Below are 27,499 nucleotides of genomic sequence, written 5' to 3' on the forward strand. Positions count from 1 at the left end.
ATAAATAAATGAACAAATAAATAAACCCCATGTGCATTGTTCACTCAGTTCTGGTAGCTGAAAATCTTCAAACATGCAAATGGAGTGTCAGTGTCCATCAGCTAATGAAAGAGATTGAGGGAAGGCAGGATTGGAGGCCAGGGAATAAAGATCTCAGAAGAAGGGTTGAAGAAATGTTCTAGGGATATTGACTTTTCTTCTATACTCACTAAGAAGTGGACGGAGAATATTTTGCTGTGAGAGGCCTTTCAGGCATTTCTTTCCTTTTGTGTGTCACAGAACAGATTGCAAAGATCTTACTGGTCTTGCAAGAAGGAAAATTTTTTTCCTCTCTATTTACTTTAGTCAAGCTGAGAAAAGTACTGTGTATGAATTAGATTATCTAGTGAAAGTAGTTATTGGTCTGCTAGGGAGAGTAGACCTATAGACAGCAGTTATATTTTGAATAGAATAACAAATTTGACTTGTTTTTATCTGAGCTTGATTTAAGTTTTATTGCTTTCATCTGGCTTTAAATCAGTTCTAAACTGTTCAGTTTCCACTATTTTTTTTCCCTTGTGTTAGGCTCCTTTTTTCAATAGTTTCTTTTATGAATAGCGTACAACTATATATAAAATAGTTGGGACATTATATTTGGTGAAAAGAATTGCTGCTATAGCTATAGCACCTTCATTTTTGAATAATCTTCTGTTTATAGAGGGTGTGTGTGTATGTGTGTGTGTATTTGCATACTGAGTAACAGGTCAAGTGATTCTGTCAATCTTGTAGTGAGAGATCCTAAAGCTTTTGATGATGATTTTCCTTCAACTAAGAAAAAAAAAAGAAAAAAAGAAAATTATTGCCTTGGGTCCTTGTGCTAAAATGTCCATATCCAGGATATGACATTAAAGAATAGGTCCACAATTATCTCAAGAGTTTTTCTTCCAATAAATCCTTTTCTTCTCTTTCTTCTAACTGAGACCTTTTGATACATGTTCTATTGACCATGTCAACAAATGCACTTGTAATTGGACTGATCACTTCCTCTTATAGATCCCAAATCATCAAAACTTTAAGACCTGATTCTATGAGACAGAATAACATCTTTGAATTTATTGAATAATCAACTTCTCCCACAATAATTTGCTTTTAAAACACCACTAACGGCTTTTTAACAGATCTCTGTGATAGAGACCTACTTGAAAAACATTATTTCTACCTGGATGTTATTATTTTACATCAAAACTGGAAATTTTTGTCATTTGAGATAATTGTGAAATATTGGAAGAAAATAAACTGTTTAGAAGACAAGTACAATGGACTCTTGTGAACTCTAGCAGGCAAAAGTCAAACTATACAATAGCAGTATTTAACAGATTTTTTACATTTTACCTATTATTATAGGAATTTCTCATTTCTTACTTTGTGGGCTAAGGTGAAGAAAGGGGTTGAGCAGGTGGCAAAATGCTACAAATTCTAATTAAAGAGATCAGAGAATTTTATCAGATGTCTGTGTTATGGTCATGGAGAGAAGGAACTAAGGAGGATGCAACAATGATGTAATTAGGGCTCTTCACTTTTAGAGCTCAGCTAGAGCCATTTGGTATAGCACAGTGAGAGGCAGCTGTGTTGATCCTAACCGAATTTGAATGAAAGCATAAATAAAGTGTGTTAGATTTCTTCAGCAGCTTATTGTTAGCATTGTTATATTTAATAACAAATTCAAACACACATTTTAACTGTGGACTAAAACACAGTCTTTTTCACCTACGGATTATGATTTTCAGCTTGAGGTATCTATTTCATCTGGATGGTGTTAAACATCCCGTCTCTTAAAGTAATATTGTCCAAAGCCATGGTTATTTTCGATACAGCTATGATTGGCCTCCAACAGAAAAAAAAATCCTTCAATACTCAAATCTCCCCTGATTCTGGATTTTGTGCAGATGAGGTATCTTATCTTTATTGTTTTGAAATTTTTAATTTAAAAACTTTTTACTGAAAAAGACCAAAAACTCTGTACTTTTTAACTTTGAGGAGAATATTTATACAAATCTTATTAAACAGGTGTTAGAAATTAAGCTGTTTGAATATTGCAGGACAAGTATTTGAAATTTTCCAAATAGAAATTGTAATTTTTAATTCCCAAACACTTTGTGTTTTAATGAAAACATTTAGAAGAGTAAAATAAGAGATTCGGAATAATATGTTTCACTTTGTATTCTGATTGATCCAGAAAAGAAACATGTTCATTGATTAAAGAAAGTGTGGCTCAGAGAAATGGAGAAGATATATCTGAAACTATACTTCAGGAGCATAAGTGGATGACTGAGTTGCAAGTTTGCCATTAATAACCAAATTCTTTAAAATGCTCTCTGCATCACTAAATGATAGCTATTGAGATCAAGACGTCCTGAAGACACTGATGAAGAAGAAAGAAATTTTCAAAAAGCCTGTCTTTTTATTATGTTTCTTGGAAAGAGATTTAATTGTATCAGTGCTTCCACGGGACAACTGAATTGTTAAAAGTGAAAAAAAAAATCTTATAGCTGATATATAATGCCTTTCAGATGCCCTGGTTTCACCCATCTCATCTGCAAATGTTTCTTAGCTCCTCCTGAAAGGAGCACGAGTGAAGGTAGCATAAGGACTCTTCATCTCCCTGAAGAGTTTTGCTGTTGCAGTGAAATTAATTCCCAAGACTCACATTTCTTATTTATTTAGAGGTTACATGTACTGCAGCCAGCTGAGAAAGGCTGTGAAAGCTGCTCTTAGCAGTTAAGATGTGCTTTCTAAAAATAAATGAACATTTTTTCCATCTCTTTATCCCAGAGAGATCTGTAAACGTGTGGCAGCTCCCTCCACTGGCTGAATATCACCTATTACTGAAATCTCAGTTATTTGTTCTTCCTCTCTCCTGGCTATTTTTCTACTGCATAAAGTTGTAAGATAGCTGCCAAAAACAGGATAAAATGTCTTTCAGGTCGCAAATATTTTCAGAGCTGTTTGTTCCAAAAAGAAAAAATCTGGAAACAAGTCTCTCTCTATTTATGCATTTATGCACTGAGAAATGTTATAAGCCAGGGAATATATTTCTCAGGGGCATAGTTTACTAGCAGAACATTTAGAAAATATTCACAGGAAGAGCCATGCATTTGCCCCTGTAAAGTATACATCTTATCAAATAACAGTACAGATTTCTGTATATCAAATATCTCAGGAATGAATCACATGCAGCTTAGGTTAATTCCTAAAATTTAGACCTAATGTGTTCACAGGATGCATACGTCCAGCCTACTGCAAAAGCAGGCTCAGTCATGGGACCAGACTAGCTTACTTAGGGCTTTACTTCATTGGAGTCTGGAAATTGCCAAGGATGGAGATGGCACAAGCTCTATAGGTCCTGACTCCCCTGCCTGGCTATCCTCATGGGAAAATATTTTCCTGAAACATCTCTCTTTGGCCCATGCAAGCTTATTACTTGCTTGGGCCCTAAGGCTTCTCCACAGAGTTGCTCCCAGCTCTGCTGGCCCCAATTAGTATCATTTCTGCAGCTGTCTTCCTTTGGGAAGGGTGGGCATTTTTCCATTAAGAATATCATGTCTCCTTGTCACCTTTTCCTGACCAGGTTCTTGTGACTGACTAATAAATCCCCAGAGTGGAAGAAAGCTCAGAGGAGATGGACAAGGGTGAGGTGTCTGTGAAGCTCAGGGTAATGTGGAGTGTGACTGACCACATCTATTCCACAAAACGCTGACTTTATCTCTACACAAAGGAGTGGCTTTGTGTGACCATAAGGTGGGCAAGAGAAGGTTGGAAACAGGGGAGAGAGACACTCAAAGTTCGTAAGGGATTAAACAGGATAAGTTTAATAAAGAACATACATTACAGACTGCATGGGGAACCCTGGGAACCATGACAGGAGGTTGCCAATGGGAGGCTGCTGGAGGCTCAGGTCAGACACCCAGGCAGGACTCAACTCATTGTTTGTAAGGATCCCTTGAATCTGCTAGAACTATGTCCTCAGCTCAGTTGCACTAATCTTGTGCAGCTGCTGTGAGGGAAGCAGCTAAACATTGTTAACAAAATGGGATATGCATGCTTGGCCCGGACAGGAATTTGTAGGTAGTGCATAGTTTCACATGCTGGGCCTGCTATCACGTACCCTGCCAGTCACTGACTTCTCATCACATTTCCCACAGCTGTTCTCACCATATGCCACTTCTTGACTGACTGAGACATGATGGTGGTGTTGCCAGCAGTGTGTGGCCAAGGTTCAGACATGCTCTTCTGGTCTTAGCCTGACTAACAGCAACTAAATCATTGTGAGTATACATATCTACGCGGTATAGTCCATTATAACACGTATGCACACACAACTGACCAGCCCAGAAGAGCAGGAGAAGAATGTGTGTTTCCCAGGGTCCTAAACTAAACAGCCAAGATGACAGTCACTGCCAGGAGCTGTCCTGCACTGCTTCTTTGCACTTTCTGTTGTGTAGTAGTTGAACTAGGCTCTCTATCTTATGGTTGTTGAGTTCAGTGTGCTCACTGCAATTCTGTCGGTGTCCTGACTGCCATCAGCATACAAAGCTGGGATGTAGAACAGCAACACTGCAGCTCCAGTTGGTGTAATTATCAGGTCACAGTTCTCTGGGTGAAAGTCTCCTAGGGAGATGGTAGACTGGGATGCTTTCCCTTTGGATTACTACCAGGCAGGTGTCCCCTGTCTCCTGACCCATTAGCAATGATTTTCCCTTATGACTATTCAGGTGTAGCTGGATCATGCACCCACACAGCACACCCTATAGACCTGAAACCTCTTAGCTTCTGCATGGAGATTCCACAAGGAATCTCTTTCCTGGATAGTGGGGACACCTATCTGCTCACAAATCCATTGGGCTATATGATCTCCCTGGGTACATCACAGGAGCTGGGATCCTCTGTGAGGGATGGCAATCTTGCAATCTTCACATCTTTAGAGTAGTTTGGGTCAATGACCCCTGCAATAACATCCATCCTCCAGAAAGTTAAACTATTATGATGCACCATGTGACCATAATACCCTTGAGGTATGGTGGCTGCCAAACCCATACTCAAAAGATGATGGCTCTATGGGTCTGGGGTTATTTCTTTGTGTGCCAATTGCAGGTCCAAGCCTGCACTCCCAGATACGGCTCACCTCAGGAGGCGGATTGGGGCTGCAGCAGTTGAACGTAAAGTATATGTGGCTGCTCAGTGGATTCTCCTTTGAAATGACCAGGGGAGAGCCATGCAGTGGGCGCTCATTGAGGCAGGCAGTTGCAGGATGAATGGTTTTGCTCCAACCCGTGAGAGGACCAGGAGGGAACCATTTGCACAGCAGCTCTTTGAACAGCTTGATCATCCCTTCCATCAGTCTCGTTCCTTGTGGATGGAAGGCTATGTGCTATGACCAGGCTAGTCCTTGCTCTCCCGCCCCATTTAGAATGTTATTGCCTGCAAAACAAGTGCCGTGATCTCTCTGGACTTCCACCATTGAACCGTATACAATCCACTCAAGTCTTCTATTGCTGTCGTGGTGTCAGTCTGAACACCTGTGGGGCAAGTGTGGCTGTACAGTAGACCAGAGCAGGTGTCTACAGCAATCAGGACATACTGGTGCTGCTGGCTCTCTGATACGTATCTGGTATAATCAATTTGCTGCACCTCTCCAGGTTTCTGCCCTCTGCAGAAATAATGCTAATGGTTCGTACCCCTTGTGGAGGTATGTGGGTGTAACAAGGGCAATGCTGCCCAGTTTTTGTGCTGCTGGCACAGTGTGCACTGCTGACAGGGCAGTGAGTGTTGCCATCCCCCTTCTGTGCTCCTTCACCTCTCTAGGGTGTGTGCTGCTCCGGCTACAGCTTCAGCCATTGCTCTGGCAGCTCTGTGCTGGGATTGCTGTCCACCTCCTGCCATGGTGTGCTGCCTTGCAGTAGGTCTCAGCACATACTGCCGTGATTCAGTCTTTTTTTTTCTTTTCACATTTACCCTCCTATTTCCTGACTTCCAGTCTCTGCTAACAGAGGATGCTTCTGCTGACTGAGATAGCAGTGCTGTAACTTCCCTCACTGTACCTGTCCCTTGGGCAGCTACTGCCTAGGAAGCAGCTACACACTGTTGACACAATGGGATATGCATGCCTGGCCCTGATGCGAATTCATTCACTCTGTAGTTTCACAAGCTGGGACTGCCAGTCTTTGACTCCTCCTCACCTCTTCCACAGATGTTCTTACCACACCTCGTTTTAGATAAGCAGCTATGCCTGTTGAGTGGATCAGCGGATGGTGTAAACCTTCGTGGAGTTGTGCAACTAATACCTAATTTGACCTGCATACACTGCTGATCATTCTCTGCCTCCCTAAATCCTTTTTCTAAGCACAGAGCCCTGAGAAATTTTGTTGGTGAAGACTGTTTTATCTATTTATTTATTTTGTATTATATAACTACTTGCAAGAGGAGAATAGCGTGACATTTTTATGGCACACAAACCTTTTTTTACATAACATTTATGCTATTTGGATGTCTGTTTTATGCAGATACACACATCGTACATTCACAATATATTCCCACCCCACACAGACACTTGCATTTAGAACTTCACACTGAAAATTTCTGTGAAGCATTCTCATTTTCTGACAAAAGCATTGGTGAAACATTCCCAGTGGACTCCACCAAGATAAAGATATTTTCATTTATCATGATGTAGATAGCCATATTTTCCTTAATAAAACTTTCACTTCTTGTATTTTACATACTATGGCTATTCTGTGTTACAGAAATAGGTTCCAATGCTGAGAGCTTTTGAAAAAAATCTCAGTAGGAGATATTCTGAATATAAAACAAGCCCAGATTTTTATTTAATTTTCTACTCACATAGCACATTGTTTAACTGAATGCATAGGAATTTGTAAGAGTAACAGAAAGCAGTACACGTGAATCACATAAAGGATGAAAGTATTCATATCACTTCTGCTAGAGTATGACTGTTATATATAGACTTTATTCTTAGTTTTATGCATAACCTGAACAGTAGGAGTAAAAAATGTGTATTCTGTGGTGATCCAGAATGAATAAATGAAAGATTTTATACCATTTACTGTCACATGCACAGAAATTGGAAAGCTTGTAGACGGCAATATTTGTTTAATTAGATCTGCCATTTATGGCTGACATGGTGACTGAATAAGAAAGCCAGAGGGCATACTCATAAATCACGCTGAACTCCAGGGACAGTGTTTTGATTCCTAGAGCTTTCAGTCAAATTTAGAAATACAGCCATCGCAATTAGCAGCATACTTCCAAAATTCATTACAGAAAATGGTTGATTGCTTCTTAGAGTATTTGCATTCCCGAAACCATGACATAGTCAAGGGATAGAGTACTCGTCAGTAACCAACAATACTCTGCTGAGGGGAATTCCAAGCAAGGTCATAAACTTATTATAAGGCTTTGCCAAGTTATTCAATCTAATTTCCCTATCAGGGTTATAGAAAGACCAAGAACATAAGGAAAACTGTACGGGATTATTGTGGAGTTACAAGAACGTAAATTCAGATTGACAACAGAGATTTACAGTGCTCTTCTCTACCCTTTCCACTGTAATGTACAACCTTACTTAGTATATCATTCCTGGAGATGCAGTACTTTTTGAACTGCTCCTGGGATTCAACTCTGAGCAATATTTCAAAGAATACACTGGTAGAAATTGACAACTGTTTGTATCCAATCAAGAATATTCAATTTGCCTAATGACCTCAAGAAGAAGCAGGAGGGTGATGTCCTTCAGATTAGTAAAAATTTCACCTACAAACAGAACTGTTTGAGGGCGGTGTATAATGATGATGACTATGGAAAAAAATAAATAAAAAAAATAAAAAGGAGATCTTTCACTTACTCATTTTAAAAATAGAGCTGAACATTTCAAGAAAAAGTAAAATAAAATGAAAAAATCTATCAAAAATCTCAAAGATATTTTGTATGATGTGTCCTTCCTTGCAGCCATGACAAGAATCAGTTGTCATAATTCTCACCTAAGCTGATGTGAGTTTCAAAGTAGAACTTAAGTCAGACAGCTGTAGTTAAACTGGAGATATCTTGAATTCATAGCATTTACCACAACTAATCTAGAACTGAAGTTATTCAGTCATTCTAGAAACTAATTATCTATGTTGTGGTATGTTTGTGGTAGCTGAACCAAGACTGAATCTTTTTCAAAGTATCCTCTGCACTTTTAATTTCAGTAGGTATGAAAAAGTAAATGCAGACCAGCAGTAGTTATGCTTATAAATGATGTCACAACACAAATAAACAATGAGTAGGATACAAGTTATTAATTCACAGGCATAGGCTATTCACATATCAGAGGAATAGAAAGAAAGATCAATCAATAGTTAGTAAATAAAGCAGAGTCTACGTACCACCAAGCAATTTGGGCTCTTAACCTCAAGGAGTTTCCTGGTCAGGCATCCCCGAACCAGGGATGAGGCGACTTGCATCTGTCTCTCCTAGAGTAAGTCCCCTTTCCTCACCTATAGATACAGCTGACAGTGATGACCACAAGTCATACAACAAAGCTTTATTCAGCCGGTGGAACTAAGATGTGGTTCAGATGAAACAAAGATGTGGTTCCAGGTGGTCAGTTGTTGGCAGATTGTCCGGTTCACAGGACAATGCAGCTGCCCAAGCCCTGTCCATAGGACAATGTAGCTGTCCAAGTCCTATTAATAAAGCAAGTTGTATCAACCCTCAGGTATCCGCTCACATTAATAACAGTGACTGGAGGGCAGCCTGTGGAAGCAGGGGTACTTAATCAATAAAACAGTGGGGTTCAGTGTAGCCTTCCCTACAGCAGTGTGTCCAAACTCCTTGAGAAATGGAGAGATAGAGGGAAACATGAGCGATATTTGTGTACAACTTTTTTCTAAGAAACCCTTAAAACCCCAAGCTGCCAAATACAGACAAGTCTCAATGACACTGCCATACCATGAGAAAAAATAAGTATTTTTTTTTGTTGTTTTCATATGAGATGACATATGGACATGTATTAATTAGTAGCAGCATCAGAGGATTTTCATGCAGCTCCCAGACATACAAAATTGAAGTGTTTTTTTGTTGTTGTTGTTGTTTGTTTATTTATTTACTTTTATAAAAACCTGGAGATGGGCAGCCATATACTGTTGTCCCTGTAGAAATCTTGAAAGATGAAACACAGGAAAATAAAATGACTTCTTGGATCTCCTCCAGAGCATCCTTCTATGAGAATTTTAAATTTGTGTTCATATGGAGCAAGAATCAATTTAAAATTTCCAGATTTAATTTCACCTTGGTTATTCTAAGAGATGAAAAGAAAACTTTTCCTAGTTCTTTCCCTCACCTGTTCATCCACATTTGAAGTTTGCTGTTTGTAATACTCCCTGAAATTCTAGGAAAAGGGGAAAATAGCTTAGTAGAAAGAACAATGAATACACCCACACTGCCTGCCTGACTATAAGCAGATCACGCTAAAACAGGCCAGGGAAATTATTCCCAGATGGACAATGGAGCTAGCCATTACATAGATTTAGATTCAGATTTTCATGTAGCTGAGCAATTCTTTGCATTGTGCAGAATGTCACAAGCAGGTCTCTAAATAATGGCTTAGGAGAATAAAATATACATCCACAATGTATTGCTTTTAGAACATCCAATGTTTGTTATCAGAAGACTAAATGTGTAACTATTTGCATTTCTACAATAAGCATGAGCATGGTTTTATCATATACCAGTGAGACTATCATAATGGAAAAAGTAATAGCTTTTCATGTAATAGATGAGAGATAGAAATATTAACAGCAAAAAAGAATTACAGGAAAGTTTGAAAGAAAAGAACACTTATGGGAAATACCTCAATGGAAGGACCATGCAAAAACCACTCTAAGCAAAAGGAACCAAATCAAATACACCTGAAAACATGAAATGGAAATTAGCATTATATAAGCTAAAGGAAGAAAACAAAACATTATGAAGGAAGACACAGCCCAAAACTATTAGTAAAAATAAAACTAAAGGAAGAGGTAGAAGACAGAAGAAATAATTTGCTAGCTTGAAAATATATTGAACTAAATATAGTTTTGAGAAAACAAGAAAAAATCAACAAGATTATTCCTGAATTAATGAGTTAAGGAAAGAAGAATACAGTATTTTTTTTCCACATACAATAAAATTAACTTGTCTAGAAGTTACTCTATGAGCAAAATGATTGAGCCTTTGAAAGGTAAAGAAATTTACCTATACAAAAGTGCTCAAAAAGAGAGAACTATATGATAATTCACATATTTTACAGCAAGAAAGTATTGGTCAGCTTCATTTCCCGAGGCACAGATATACAAAGGGAAGAAACAAAATGGAGGTCATTAGTCAGAGAGCACACAATTTCAAAATCAACAGCATCCTTCAGAAACGTCAGTCACAATTTCCAGGGTTACATAGGTACCTAACTGCTAGATCTGCCAATAGAGTTATAGGTAAAGCCTATAACTCTAGACTTTAGCCACTAGACTTTAATCGTTTTATAAGCATTTAGAAGCAGGCTGGGTGTCTGATTTTCTGTCATAGTCAAGTCTGATCCATGCAATCAGGTAGTAAATATGAAGAAGCTAGAGAAAAATCTGCATAACCCATACTATGTGGTAATTGCTTCCCCCCCAATCCCTTTGTGGTCCATGATATAAATATGCTATTGTTACAGACTGATGACAAACATTTTTAGATTATGGAACAAGAAGTTATGACTTTAGTGTCAAAGGCTTTTGGATCAAAATCTACCATCAGTCCCAGTACTATTCATGTCATTGTTTACAGTCATTTAGAACATTTGGAAGATTTCAGACTAGAGCACTGAAAATCTGGCCTCTTTTAGCAGGCTTATAATCACTTCAAAATGAGAAAGCTTATGTGCAGTTTTACAACCAACTTTTTCATAGCAATCCCAGCATAAGTCCCATAAACAGTTACTGCCTCTTCTTGCTGGCTCGTTTGCTCTCTGTGATAATTCATGTTTTGTCCTCATATAAGAGTTTTGACAGTGTCACAGTAAGTGGTGCTCAGTAACTTTATTTTATTTCTTTGTTTGTTTGTTTTCTGGCCTTTCTACTGGCCTTTCTAGTTCCTTAATCTAATTCAGTGTGTACTGACTCAAGGGAAGTAACAACGAGGGTGAGTGTGTGATTCCATAAGCTCCATCATGTATAAAACAACTGCAGTCAGGGAAACAAACTATGAATAGCATGCCACCTTGACTACTCTTTGTTTCTCATGACACACTACTTGTACAACTGCAGTGGGAACTAATTCAAGAAAATTACCTTTCTGAAGACATCACAAAACAAAACAAAATTAAACAAATGTCACCCAAAGATCTTCCCAATTTTTTTCACAAAGTTCACTACAAAACTGGTACAACAAAAGAGGTAACTTGTACAGCTGTATTGAAAATACTGTGCTGAAAATGTTGAAAGAAAAGGAGAAGGAAAGAAGAGGTCATTTAAAGAGGAAAGGCAGCAACCTGTAATATTTCAGTCAGTCAAAGAGTCACTGCAGCTCTCAATGTGTAGCTGTGTAGAGCAGGCTACATTAATTTGAGCAACAGGATACTTAGGGTAAGTTTAACTCAGTAGAGTAAATAGCTGACATGAAAATATTAGCCTTGGAAAATCTTAAAAAAAGGTCATGATAGATGTAAGCAAAGAAATAAATACAGAGTGTAACAAGCTGGTTACAGCACAACCAGTGTAGATGCACAAGCAAAGGGGGTAGAGGGAGCTTCCATAGTCTTTGAAAGCCAGTGAGGTTCTATGCAGCTATTTAAGTGGTTAAAAAGCAGTTGTTAAAATTGCTTTTTCTTGTTTTATTTTGCACATTATAAATCTATCAGAATAAAAAGATCCTGCTGCATACAATGTCTTTAATATTACAGTGACATCCTTTATTTAATATGTCAAACAGGCGCTATCACTTCACTTTTTTAAACTTTCTCCTTTCCTATGCACTATTGAGACCAGTGCCTTCTATACAAGAACTGTTGACTTGAGCTTTATGTGATAAATACAGGAAACAAATCATGAGGAATACCTGATTCACTCTCCAGGAAGGTAGTGGAGAATAACTTTCAAAGGCCTTTCCTGTAGAAGCTTTAATAAATCTATAATTCTTGGACTACATTAGACAGTAAGAATCATAATGTGCATGCACGCAGTTAATTCTATTGAATTAACTGGCTTCCAGGAAGCCGAACAGGAGGATCATTTTATACTTTCATCCCTCTGAAAACAAAAACAGAGCATGAAAGCAAAGCTGTAGGTGAAGAACCTATTAGAAATGCAGAAAGAGCCAAAAAACAATAGTCAAAATGATTAATGATTGATCACATTGGGCAAATTTTATTATCTGGAAAAGATGGGTCACTTGGAAAACACCATATTAACACTGCTGCTACTCCAGACTTGTCCTTGTGTCATCAGGGGCTTCTAGTATGTCAGCAAGAATACTATCAGAACCTCAAAATAGGCCCTGTAGCAGGCATTTAAGTTTCTATCATACCAGTTTGGTACTTGCACTACTCCCAGATCAGCTGACTTAATACTTGTCAGTATTATGGCTGAAATTACGTATCTTCCACTCTCCTGGGTCAAACTTCTTGCCTAGATAATTATGGGCCACATAAAGAGTTCAAGTGAATGTTGAACTACTTGGTGATCAAGTGCACATAATTTGACTGCAAAATGGAATGCAATGAAATTTACCTAGAAAGGTAACAGCAGAAACAGACTGTTATGACCTTGGATGTTCTGTGAGGCTGATGTGATCCCCCGCTGGCCTCCTCTACTTGGCTTGGCAGTTCAGTGGTTAGCAGAGACAAGGATCTGAGATGAAAGAACAGTCCAAGACATCATCTCTCGCTACTGATGATCTATCTGCAAAATCAAACCTCAGCCTGGTCATAAGTGCTGAATGTGCATGTCATTGACAATCCTATCATCCTCAACCTGATGAAGAAAAATCTCCTCCTTTTAAATATTACACAGTAATATTTAAAGAAAGCGCAACTTTAAGAGAAGGATTTTGCAAAACTTGCATTCTACTGACCCTCAGAACTAATATTTCCTTCTATTAAAACAGTGAATTTCTAGTGGAGATGCCTTGGAGAAAAATAACTTCAGAGATGATATTCATCCCACCTTTTTTTTCCGCTACTCCTGACCCTGGCTGACATGCTAACCCTGAGAAGGGAATGTGAGGGAGTAGTTTTAGTCATACATCTTTAAGCCAGGGGAAGAACTGAAAGGCCCTAGAAATTGTTTGAGAAGTGAGAAAGAGCAAATGATTTCAATAATTCAAATAGATTTATTTTAAATATGGGTTGAGAGAACAAATAAAAAATACTTGGTGATCTATAGACCTATTTCAGAAAAAAAAATACATCTATACATACACACACATATACATACATATATATATATAAATATAATCTGTTGGGTGTTGGACTTGTTTTGGACAGCTTCCAAAGATGAGTTTCAGGTTGTTTACATTTCACAGCTTTTCTGCTGGACATTTTACATGTGGGATGGTGAATACGGTCTGGGGTCTCCTCACCAACTATTCTTAGTGGAAGCAAAGAACTGTCAATGGCTGCTGTGATAAGGACACATAATATAAAAGAATAAGATCACTAAAAGTACTAGATATCTACATGGTAAAACTCCACATCTGTGTGGCTAAACTACATCATGGAAATTGGGACCACATTTGTAGAGAAGGCCCCACAAGGTAAGGGAACACAAACACTGCTTCTGTTAACCTGCATACCCTTGGTAGATCTTAACTGTAGCAGAGGGCAGGAATTGAGGAAGATATTTTGCAGAGAAGAAAAAATCAGCTAAAACTAAAAAAAAAAAAAAAAAAAAAAAAAAAAAAAAAAAAAAAAAAAAAAGACTAAAAATGGTGCTGAGCTGATAAAATATATCTTTTCCTCTGCTACAAAATATCATAGAATAGAGTATCATAGAATTGGTAGGGTTGGAAGGGACCTCTGGAGATCATCTAGTCCAGCACTCAAGTGAGTGGTTCATACAGGGATCGAACCCTGCATTATGAGCACCATTCTCTAACCAACTGAGTAAACATAACTCCAATAATAGAAGAATGAGCTTTGCAATAATTCTTTTCCAGTACCTTGAAATCAATTCCAGTACCCAAATTTCAAAGCATACCTGGAAATTCAAAGGCTATATGCAAATTGATTGTAAAACACAGTGAAAATGATGGCAAGAGTGGTAACTAAAGTTAGTGTTCTGAGGTCCGATCTTGAGTTTTTAGGCTGAGACAGTATTTAAATGATTAATTTTTGCTTCTGTGATATCTTTTTTTTTCTTTTAACAAATATTCTTCAGACTCCTGAGATGTGCATTTTTACAACCATCATATTGCCAAATGCCTTGTGGCAGGAGGCAGAAATAAACTGCAAGAGAAATTTTCAAAGCATACAGCAAAGACAGTTTCTGAAGCAGTGTGCCATGTGTATTGTCTCTTTTGTGTAAGACCATTGAATATCTTAAGGATTATTGAGATCCTGGGGATGTTGAGCCAGGTCTCAATTTAACAGCCATGGGATGGATAGATTGAACACAAAAATCTAGTACCATCCAGGTATCCAATACCTCTAATGACAAGTCTCAAAATCTTTTCTTCACTGTTACCTTTTCTAGATGGTCTACACAGAACTCCAAAATACTTTACTCACCTTCAAACAAGGATGACTGGTGATAGAGAGGGCTGTCATCCTTACTGTAGCAATTACTCCAACACTGTAGTCGCTACGCTTTCCTTCCTAAACTTGCTCCTGACACTTGGCCCTAGGGGCAGACACACATGCTGGAGCTGAGTGCACGGTCTCTTTTCTGCCACGGAGCAGCTGCGATAGCCAGGATTTCTTTGTTATCTATATGCAGAAAAGGTCTCTATAGACACCAACAAGCTTTTATTTACCTCTGGAATACTGCTTGAAAGCAATGTGCTCTCTAATAACCAGAAATACTACGTGCCTGCATTCATTTAGTCACTGCCTCCACATCATTTTTTTTTTTTTTTTTTTCTTTTTTTCAGAAGGACTGTGTTTGATAGTATATCCCTAGCAATGCAGGTATGAACTGCTGTGTCACCAGCCTTAACAGAATCAATGAAGGCCTGCACTGCATTCATGCACTCACACATAAAATATGTATTCTCCTATTTTAAGCCTCTTTATGACTTAGAGGAGTAAGTGATGTGATTTCTTTTGCTGAATACTTTTCAATACATTTTAGACCTAGTCTCAATTCTATATATCTGTTCATCTTCCTTTCCATACATATTCTCTCGGTATTTATTCAAACTGCTCCTCATTTAGGACCTGGCATCAGTTCCATGTATTCTTGTTCTAAACGATATGTTATTATTATTCTATTATAAGGATTTTTATTTATTGTAAAGCATATCAAGACTGTAAATGGACTGTTTCTTCCATTTTAAGGTAAGATGAAAGATTAGAAAGAATTGCTAGCTTTTTTTTTAGTGTGTTTTAACAGTTTTCAAGTAGAAAATTCATTTTCTTTTAAGCCTCTCAGTCTTTAACTTTGCAGAACTTAATGTACCAGGTATTTATTATTGCTAAAAATTTCAAAAATCTTATCTGAAGCTTATTTCTGGGTCATAAAGAACGGAGCTTACCTTCCCCTGCACCTTTCTCCTTCTCTCTTCCCTCATCTTATCCCTCCAGTCATTTTGCTAGTGCTATATATTTTTCAGGGTATTTTTGCCTCTGCAGTAAGATGAAACATAAATACTTGTGCTCACACAAACAGACATAGATAACCCAAATTTAAGTTACATGTAATTTACATATATCAAAAATAGTATAAATTGTGAATAATTCTCATTTTACTTGTTCACTGAAAGCAAAAGAGAAAAGAGAGAAAGGGTCAGAAAGAGGAAGGAACAGAGAGCAGGAGGGAGGGAGGGAGAGGGGGATGAAGCAAGCAAAAAAGAAAGAGAGAGAATAGGGCCTGAAACACTATGAAGAAAAGGGAGGAATAGCAGATCTCTTTCAAGAGAAAATGACATGGAGCACTCAACCATTATCGTTTTAGGAATAAGACTGTTGCTAAGCAACCAGTCTCACATAATCTTGTTCAGCTTTTGTATCTGACTAAAATTGAGGCAAGGAAAAGTTTGGAAAGCTGATGAGGAAGGAATAGGTTTGGCACAGAATAATCGATAGTGCACCTGACCAGAAAATAAACTATTAATGGGGCCAGAGAAACCAAAGCTACGTACAGATACTTGAAAGTAAATTTATTATTATAAGTGTATCTAATTGATTGCATACTAGTTTCCTTTTATCTCTGTGTCCTTTCAGGATGGTTCCTTGGGTGTGACTGCAATAACATAAAAAACCCCTTCTGCTCAGAATGAAAAAAAATTAAGTAAGCAAACAATGTAATAATTATTTTTGTTTTGTAACATTTAAACATTCAGCAAACTTCCCATAACCTACAGCAGTGCTGACAGAACTTCTTAATTTTACGTGGATGACTGAAAAGACCCAGCTTAAAGTAGGGATTAATTCCAAAATGTCTTTTTAATTCAGGATCAGTTATTTAAATGCATGCTACTGATATCAGAGCGAACTATGCCTGTACATGAAGTCACCAGTGTTATTTCCATTTACTATTTGAATTCAGCTATACCAGTGTCAAGCCTGGTAATTTATTGTTATACTACATTTACAAAGATGTATGTTCTGGAGAATTTAACCTTTTCTGTCTAGTATGAAATGTGATTTATACTGGTAATCTGTTAGAGATTATAGGTCAGATGATTAACTGAATTTATTTATGCTGCCAATTGCAGCAGTTTTTGTTGTTATGGTGAGAGTAATGGCATATAAGCAAGTCAGGGGGCTACTTTCGTTAACTCATTCTGGTCCACTCTGTTAATGAAATAATCTAAATGAAATAGGAGCTTGATATCTGTAACATGACAGTTTTAAAGGGAAGTGATCTTTCTCCTTAAAAGAAAAAAAAGAATTCATAAAATAAAGTAGAGCAAAAATCTGGAGCCACCTTTTTTCTAATTGTCTTTCTAACCCTGATTTAGACAATGTCTTGTATTATTTAGCTCACAGCAGGATTTTTATCATGTCTTATTAGACACTGTGATAGAAAGAAAGGTAAAGCAAACACAAGTGATCATTAATTGTAACTATATGACTATTAAAAGAGAAAAGCAAATGAAAGAAACTAAAAAAGAATATGGACAAAGAATATATATTTTAATTATAACCTATGTATTACTTTATTTCTTCCTGTGGAGAGCCTTCAGTAGAAGTTACAGTTTTTGGAGGTAGACTTGCTTTTAAAAAAATCCCAAGAACCTTTTTCCAAAAATAGCTCAGACTCTTATAGTGGGGTATGCAAACTAACTTAAACCATTACAATAAACTAAATTATTTTGTCTTTGGACAATAAATCCTAGATGTCTTATTGAAGATAATCTTAAGAATTTATAGACAGGTTATTTACAAACTATAGAACTCTATGGAACCTTTTCCAAGCTGTATTTTAAGGTGGCCTATCCACCTGGTCAAATTCAATGGGCATCACTTGGGGATCAGATCACCACATTCTGACTACAGGCTCAACCACACAGGAGCCAGGCAATAGTAAAATTTTTCAAGTACAGAAGACTGAGCAGACTCATGTCATTTATGTGAAGAATTTTACAATTACCTTCACAGGACTCATACACAAACCACAAGCATGTTTTGACCAAAATATACCAATTGTAAAGATAATATACCAATTAAAAATCAAAAATCCTTACCTTTGCTAGTAAAGATGTGCATAAAGTCCACAGAGGATAAGAGGGCTCTTCTAGAGAAGAGCATCGCTACCTTCTTCATGTGACTGGAAGAGTGTCCAAGGTCAGTGAGGAATCATAGAATCATAGAATCATAGAACTGCTAAGGTTGGAAAGGACTGAATCCATCGTTGCCTTTATATCACTTCCCATGAGTGCCAGTCAGGAATCACAGGAACTCTGCCTCTATAATTCTTAGCATTTCCTTCACTTGTTCTTCTGGATATTGATATTTTTGGATATTTTCTGTTGATGTCATCCCACTCTTGTAGCACACCACAAGTCCGTTACTTTCACCCAAGATCCCTTTACCATTATCAAATCTGTCCTGAGGAGCTCATTGTGCTCCCTGAAGAGGGGCTCAACAGTTACCTCCCACTCCAGTCTCTTTACCTCCTTTGCAAACAATCCACACAAGAAATTGTGTCTTTGGATTTAGGCCTCCTGGACTCTGGGGCAGTAGCCAATAATATGGAGACAAGTTTTCCAGGCAGCAGAGCAATGCCTGAAGCTCTTCGGTGCCCCTTCTCCCAGCCCACAGGCCGAGTACTACTGAGTAGGATAGACACTGGCCCACAGCTGAATCATTGTTACCAACCTTCTGTGAGGAATACCACAGTAATGTACAAGCCAATTATACTGACATTATAATTTTCAGAGTTCTTAGTTCTGTGGCCCTGCCATTTCAGATCAGCCCAATTTTCTAACTCTCTTTTCCTCCACTTACTAGGAACCGATTAGACAATTCTAGGAGCTCGTTGCTCCCATTAGGGTGATGTCTCATCACCTTCCAGAGTGACTGGAACTGGTCGGGGGAACTCTTCCCCTATTGATGGTATTTTATCCATTCTACCTCCAGTGGCAGTCCAGACCTTCTCCAACTCCTTCTGGATCCCATCTTCAAAAGCAGCTGTTCTTATGATTTCATCAGTGGAGTGAGCAATCCTCAGCAGTTGACGAGCCTGCACATTTAGAATTTGGCTCACCAACTGCGCAATTCCTAAACTGCAACCACTACTGCTGGCATACAAGGTGGCATCATATATACTGGAAGGTAGGTGAAGCCAGCCTTTCACTGCTGTTCTTACAGTGAGATACAAGGAACATAGCAAAGGTATGTATGCAAAAGTATGCAAAGGTAAGTCATGGTTCACTCTGTCATGATCCACTGCATGTAGCAGTCCAGCTACAGGGTTGGATCATATCCAGTTGAGCTCCACCAATTTTCCACGAATCACAGTTGTTAATCATGTAACAGTCTTTAAGAATAAAGAATAATAAAGAATCCATGGCACTTTACTTCTTGCATTTTTAGCCCAGCGAGATGGTAAAATTCTTCTACCACCCAAATATTCTTGTGCATACTGTTCTACGAGTCACTCAATAAGATCATCCACAAATGCTAATGATGATATTGAGCTGTTTTCATGCTTAAATCCTTTCTTTCTTTCTTCCAACTTGCTTAACAATGGAATTCCAGGAATTGGAACAAGCAGTCTTGGGCAAAAGAAGTTTGAAGTGTTTTGTTTTCAACTCTATGGAAATTCAGCAAGTTAATACATGCTGTCATTCCTTTACTAAGGTCCCCAACCCATTGACTGACAGGCTCTTGAGGTGAGATAGCACCACTTCGGACCATATTTATACTAGAATCACCAGAAGAAGTTCAGTGTCTTTCTAACTTGGAGATTGCAGCACAACAGTGTTATCTAGGGCAAGCAGTTGTAGTAATCCAAAACTGCAGCTGTTCTGTTTCAGCGCAGTGGTAGGGCTTTCCAGCTATCTTCTCTACCAGACTCTGGAGATCCCTGAGTAGAAATATACAGCTTTTTTCTCTGCCCTCACACAGATGCTTTGCTATTGGCAGGCTGTGCATTTTATAGTATTCCTCTGTGGGCTGAATGTCTGACTCCTGAAAATGAGAAACTAACAGCACTAATTAGAGCTCAACACACCACAGACATCTGCACTGTGAGTCTCTCCGCACAGCCCTGCCAGTATACTTCAGTTTTGGCCTGTCACACTTCTCCTATTCTGGTCCCATGCTATTGTCAGCCCTCTGCTTTCTGTCAGTCACATCAAGTAATTATGCCAAAATTTTTCAGTTGTTTAGTGACACAAATGTTAGCAAATGGGGAATTAAAAAACTATGATTACTGACTTATTATGAGATTTTAATTTAGACCTACAGAGATAAAAGGTTTATCTCATTAACTCTGGAAGGAAGGTAGCCCTGTGGACTTATACTTCCAACAGTTTTAAAACCTCATCTCTGCCTATTTTACACCCATTTACAGTGTTGTGAATTCACAGAAACATTTCTCTTTATTACTTTTTTTTTCTTTTTCTTTTAAACTTGCTTTTAAACTACTATGTGGATGAGTAAAGAACTGTATTATTCACCATAAGTTCATTAAAATGTAAATTAAGCTTAATGTAAATAATGCTTAATTTAACTGTTGCAAAAAATATTATTATTATTGCTATTATTATTGTTGTTATTTTTATTATGTGCTTTTGGGGCTAAATAGGGAAATCAAATATGCTATGTTACAGTTTCATGGGTAATAACTTTTAAATTACTGGAGTCTACATGAACAAGAGCACTCTTCTTTTTTCTTTTCTTTTCTTTTCTTTTCTTTTCTTTTCTTTTCTTTTCTTTTCTTTTCTTTTCTTTTCTTTTCTTTTCTTTTCTTTTCTTTTCTTTTCTTTTCTTTTCTTTTCTTTTCTTTTCTTTTCTTTTCTTTTCTTTTCTCCTGCTGTGCTTGCACTTTCCTCCCCCTGCTGGGCAAATGGAAGCTAAACAGAGACCAAATAAATGAACTTTTTCCAAAGAGGGCTTTCAAATGCAAGATTATTTTCTGCAATGCATGATTCCTACTTGTTCTGTTCTGCAGTTTACTAAGTCATTGGTGGGCAATATTTTATTCTGCAGTGTCCTATAAGCTGTTGATCTGTTTATTTCAGCTTCTAGCAGCATTGTTGGCAAGTTTGATAAGCACTGCTGTAACAAAAATTTTATATGAATACATTACAATCCCAATTCAGATAGCATGCCTTGGGCTAGAATGAGACACTGGGGCTCTGTAATTTGAGGGCAAACTAATCAGTAAAGTGAAAATCACTGGAATATAGGACAATTAAAAAAAAAAAAGTTACCAGAGAATTATACATGTTTCATAAAATGATTCAGAAGATAACAAAAAAACGACATTCACTGGTGCTGGACTTTGCTTTTCTCTCCATTTCTGTGCAGTCCCCATGGACCTCTAACTCTAGCTGAAAAGGAAGAAAGCTTTGTCTTATTTTTCCTTTGGCACAATCTTTTTGATGATTTCCCTATTGATATCTATTATCCCCTCTCGGAGAGGACATTGGACCCTTTACAACTTTGTTTTTCCCCTCCTACTCTTGTAAAACTCTTATATACAGATTCTGTACCTCTCAAATCAGCCTCTGGCACAACTTCTGGCTGTACAATTTTATTCTCCTTTTGCTGTCAATTGTCCAGAGGATGAGATAGCAGAGTGAGGAGGTTTTAATTTTCCCTGAAAAGACCATAGAGCCATGGACTGTCATCCTGATTTACCTTGTTTACCTATGTAAGTCCACTGAACATAGAGGTTTTAGTGAAGGAATAAGATTACCATGTAAGCAACTGAGACCGTTCAAACAGAGTTAAGGTCTTTACCAGAAGGAAAGTTAAATGTGCTGCGGCCCTGCAGCCCAGTAGTATGGTATTGCATTGCTAGCAGCAGGTCACAGATTTGTATTGAGTTTGCAATATCTCAAAGCCAAAGTTTATCAACTTTGATCTACTTGAATTTGTCTTGGCCTATTGGAAACTTGTTTTTACTTTGTTTTACCGTTTACAGCAATTTGTCTTCTGATCAAGTACCTATGCTAATTTGTTCTACTTTAGCTTATCTTTGTATGATGAACCAACAGTTTTTGTATAGACAGTTAAAACACATTGTTAGAGTGTTTAAAAGACAGTGTATTTATAACTCTACCATAACGATACAGTATAGAGCAGTAGAGACCCGGTAGGATGGTAGAGGACCTGAGAGATAGGGGCAGAAGATTTCATGAAGATGCAGTGAGGTCTGGGACAATGAGAGATGAGGCTCAAGCTGACCCTGGAGACTCCAGAGATAGAAACATCTCACCAGGAGTCAATTACAGAAATAAAAATCTATAATTGAACAAAATTCATTTTAGCAATAAAGAAGAGAACAAGGAAATAGTATCTGGAGTGCACAGAATGCATCAAATGCAGTAAAATTTGATGTAATTGAGAGTTTCATACCAGTTAAAAAAGTGCAAAGTCTAAAAGCTTGTGAGCAGTCCTAACAAGGTTAGAAATAGCCCTAAGATCCAAGAGTATGGAAGATGAAATTAGCAACATCAACAGCCAAGGCCTCCCACTCCCACCACTGACCTTAGGGCCCAGGTGAGCAGGACAAAAGTAAGCACAGTAGAAAAAGTAGTAGAAGACAGAATATGTGTAGAAGTATTAATCTCTCTCTCTTTCTCTCTCTCTCTTTTCTATACTAATTAGATTTGGACTAATAATGGATATTAGATATTTTCTTATCTTTATATGCAATATATATTCCCTTTTTGACCAGAAACAAAATGTTCAGTGTTACTTTTTTTTTTTTTTTATTTTGTTTTATTTAGCTTTATTTTTTTCTTGCTTGAAAACTTGGTTTCAAGTTTTGCTTTGAAGAAAATAAGGCTGCTTGTTCATGTAGACTCCAGTAATTTAAAAGTTATTACTCATGAAACTGTAACATAGCATATTTGATTTCTCTATTTAACCCCAAAAGCACATTATAAAAAAAATAACAATAAGGCTGCTAAAGAGATATAAAGCTTCTTAGTTGGTATCAAAAGCAACAAGCAACAGAAAGATCTTCTCCATATTCCCTCTCCTATAAATGAAAATTTTAAAAGTAAAGGATGTAAGATAAACAGGGAATTAGTAAGCACATGGTGGTTGTGAGTAAACAGTGACAGAAACTGGTAAAATCAAAACTTCGCTTCTTTAGAACATCTTGCATATGCTCTTCCAGACCATGCATAAATATGTTAAGCAGGAAAGCAGTCAAATTGTAACTGAAAGCCTGAATTAATATTTACTGAGGTACACATGGAATTATTCAGTGTTTGAGCTGTCTACCTACTCACATAGACATCGATACTTTGACGTCATTTTGTAATTCTAGCGTGAGGTTCTAGAGGAAAAGTAGGCAATCATGGTTAAATTCTAGACTACAGGAAATGAGCATGAGGAAAGTTGTAGATAAAAGCTTTTCATATAAGAACTTGTGTAGCTTGTATGCTTCCCTGAGGTTCTCTGAAAACTTTTCTTACTATTTTCTTATTATAATATTTCCCAAAGAGTTTGCTTATTTTTATCAGTTGGATGCAAGAGTGTACTGTCTCTCTTTACACACATATTTAAAAGCCAAGGACAGGGAAGTAGTGTACATTCTAGTAAGAATGTACATTGCAATGAAAGTGAAAAATATATCTTTTTTTTCATTACTATAGAGTGTTTTAACAAGAAGGTGACTCTTTCTGAAGTTACTGCTCATTGCCGTATTAGCTCAGATACAATAGCTTGAATTCCTGAAATGATAAGGATTGCTTTGTTTTATGCTTCTTCTAGCTATACATGCATTGCAAACTTTTTATTCAAATGTTTAACCTAAAAGTTGGGAATTGACTTTAGCAGCACATGTTTGAGACTGAATGCATGGTGAGCCTATACAAGATAAGAGTTCACAGATCTCAACATGAAGTCAATTGTCGGTATTAAGGCTTTTATAACTCTTCTCTTTTTAATTAAAAAAGGAAGTTTTGAAATGTTAAAAGAATCAACAGCCCAAGTAACTCATCTGCATTTTTCAATTATATATTTCCAAGAACAAGTTCTATGGATAAGAAAGGAGTATCCACCCATCAAGTTTGTTTCTGAGCACAGCAGTTCACTCTTTAAATTCTTTTACTCTTTGAGGATCACAAAAGTTAGCAGAAGTGCCAAGTAAAAGACACTGTATTAGTAGCCTACTTGAAATTTTAGTGTCAGAAGCCTGTATTTAGAAGGAAAGTAGATTAATATTTTTTTCTATAAAAATTGCAATAGATACATATTATATCAACATGTCTATATTATAAACAGATATATAGAGGGAAATATAATATAAATACATATTATATCAGAACATTGATGTTTGAAAATGTCAGTGATACCTCCAGAGAAAAGTGTTTAATAAAGTTTTGTTTGGTTAGACTGCATCTAAATATTCAGCTCACTGAAGTCAATAGAAAAATTCCCACCAACTATAAAGGGATAAGGCTTTTACTCAGAGCAACCTTAAAAGCAAGAGCAGATACTAACTGTGTTTGCTAAATACATTTTTTCTTTGGTATTACACATACTTTGGATGGAGAATGAGACTTATGAGGTATAATGAATTACTCCTGAAGCTGGGTTACAGTAAGACACTATCATATAACATAACAATATGGTCCTACTAAAAGTCACTTGATTTACCTTTTTTTTTTTTTTTTTTCCCCTCTCTTTTGCTTTATTTGGGACAGTTATTACTAAAAACAGCTTCCTTCATTTATCTTATGAGAGCCTCAGTGTCAGAGCTTAAGATCAGTTTGGCCAAATCCTTGGACCTGTTTGGAGATAACAGTTTTCACCATCAGTTCCTGAATCTACAATACCTAGTCTGTGGGTAAGCGATAAGTTTCCTTTCATAATGATATATACAAGGACAAAAGTTTTCTGGGTGTCTGGATATGTCTAGTCTAGTGTTTCCTTTGATGCATACCTACGTATTTGTCTATGGTGTATATCTATTAATAGATATATCTATACATAGTTGACAGGATTTAAAACATATCTCCTGCGCAGAATACTTCTTTTAAAATGTGTGCTGAATGAATAACCAAGAGCTTTCTCTCTTAATAGTTGGGGAGAATGTGATTTACTCTTCTAAAAGTAAATTAAGGGCGAGATGCTCAGTTAATATTAATACGTATAGTGTCACTAATATAGATAGTTGAACTGATACTAGCTAACTATGCTCACACATCTTTTTACCTAGAGCTTTAGGAGTTCATTTAGACCATACTAGTATCTATTTATGTATTCTTTTTCTCTGCTTTCTTCTCTAGCTTCTGATAGATTGCAAATACTTGCAAATAGTCGGAAGACAAAGATGGTATGGACTCTTTTTAGTGGGGAAAACAAATGGAAAGGTTGATACTGATATTTTCCATGCTGATCTGAAAGGCCTATGGCAAATACCATCAAGTATAAATACAAATATATATATATGAACAGATAAGAAACTTGCAACTGAGTATGTTGTTCATGTGTTTGCTCCTTCCAAGGCTTTTCCTAAACTCTAAGCCAACTCTTATTTTCTCCCGTATTTTCTCCTCATTCAATTCTGTGTGGACTAAAACATTCATTATGCATTATGATCATTCACTCATTGTGTGAATGAATTCTGGAAAAGGAAAAAGATATCTTTTTTAATTTAACTGAAAAGAAATTCAGATGCCTATGAATAATATGGCTAAGCTCATTCAGAAAAGCCTGCAAATTCACTGATTTTGCATGCTAAAAAGCAAAAACTCTCCCAATGTTGATTCATTTTATGCAGTTATTTAATCTGAAAGTGAAAGCAGCCACAAAAAGAATAATGCTTTGTTAGCCAAGACATTATAGTATATCTTACCTCATTTTTTTCATTCTTTGATATCACTCTGTTGTTACTCCCTTCCTACTTCAGTAATTTGGAAAACTTTTAAAGAATTAACAAAGTAGATTCTTTATTTTCTTTAGCTACTTAGGCAAACAGTGATGCAAATAGTAAATACATACAATGTGGCAAGTCAGGTTGAGTGCAATGCCAAAGAGTTCCAAAGCAACAAAGCTAAGATCCAGTTATGGTATAAATAACTTAAGTTATGGTTAATAAGTTATGGTACAAATATATTCAAGAAAAAAAAATACACAGTAGTGCTTATAAAACAGACAGTTTTCTATCTCAGAATACAAGTTTACAAAAACTTGAAGAAAAATCAGCGGTTTTGATATAGTTCTTTTTCACTGTGCTTATCTGACACCCAGTTTGAGCAAATACAATGAATGTAAGGTTTCATTTGGAAATTATTTCTGTAATTTTCTGATGGCAATGTTCTATTCACAAGCATGATGCTGGAACAAGGATATTTGATATTTTCTCATGCAGAGCTGATTCTACTTTTTTTTTCTAGTACTTCAGTGTTGGTGAAATGTTCACTAGCAAGCATTTTGCAATTACAGCAGAAAAGATTGCTGTTAATAATTTAAGATCGCTCTTAGCTTCAAAGAGTTTTAAATTAGACAAGAGATTGTGATGAGCTTTCAGTTACTTTGCACTATTCTGATCATGGAATGCTCTTTTTGATTAGTAAAATATGAGAGGTTTATAAAAGACCGCTGTGTTTCACAGATGATGTAGCCTGAAAGATTTTACACCCCAAAGTACCATTTCTGTGGTTCCTTTAAGCCAGAACAATTAATTTAATTGCCAAAACGAGGATGTTAATCTAAAATAAGGTAGAGATTATATTGAAAACAACCCATTAAAATGTTGAGAAATAAATAAAATAAATCTGAAATTTCATCCAGCTTTTCAAATCTAAAACAAAAAATATGTGAATATAAATGTTAATCATTTAGTGCAAAAATAGCTTCTGAATAACAAAGTGAAGTAGCATTATCTTTCTCAATACACAAACCAGTTCCTAACTTATTGTTAATGAATTCTTTCACTTTCCTCTGAAATGTCTACTAAAGGCCAATATTAGAAAAAGTACATAAATAACAGATCTAATCTAAGATCTTTACATAATATAAGGCTTCATCTTAACTAACATAAGACTTTTATTTCCCCATGAGTACTGAATGACAGACCACATCTAACCATTAATATATATGAGAATGTCTTTGAGACTCTTAGATTGTGCAGAACCTTTAGAGTTTCCCCTCCTTTCATTTGTTATAAAAAAGTAAGTAAACTGGAGCTCCATTTACCTTCTTCTGGAAAAAAAAAAAAAAAAACAAAAAAACAAAAAAAAACATTTAATGCTCACATAGAAACATATCTCAACCTTAATAACCGAAGAAAGGAACAGAAGTTTCGTGTTTTGTTTTTTTTGTCCCCCAAAGTAAGATATGGCAAAATTACTTCTAATAATATTTTCACAGATACATGCATATGAATTAACAACTTATAGAGAAATTAGCCAGGCAAATAATTTTTCATTGTAGAGGCAGATGTACAAAGACAGAACTAATTTTTAAGGCTACTAGTACAAAAGACTGTTTACTCTCTTTCACTGTGTATAGTATTGTACAAGCTCCTTTTGTTTTATCATAAAAGACATGTGCTATGAATGCAAACACAGAGCTATGCATTATCTCATTTAATTCCAGGATCATCAATTTCCAGAAGAAAATCCTCATCATCTTAACGTAAAATGCATCAGG

Source organism: Rhea pennata, chromosome Z (genome assembly GCF_028389875.1).
Source record: "Rhea pennata isolate bPtePen1 chromosome Z, bPtePen1.pri, whole genome shotgun sequence".
NCBI classification, from domain to species: domain Eukaryota; kingdom Metazoa; phylum Chordata; class Aves; order Rheiformes; family Rheidae; genus Rhea; species Rhea pennata.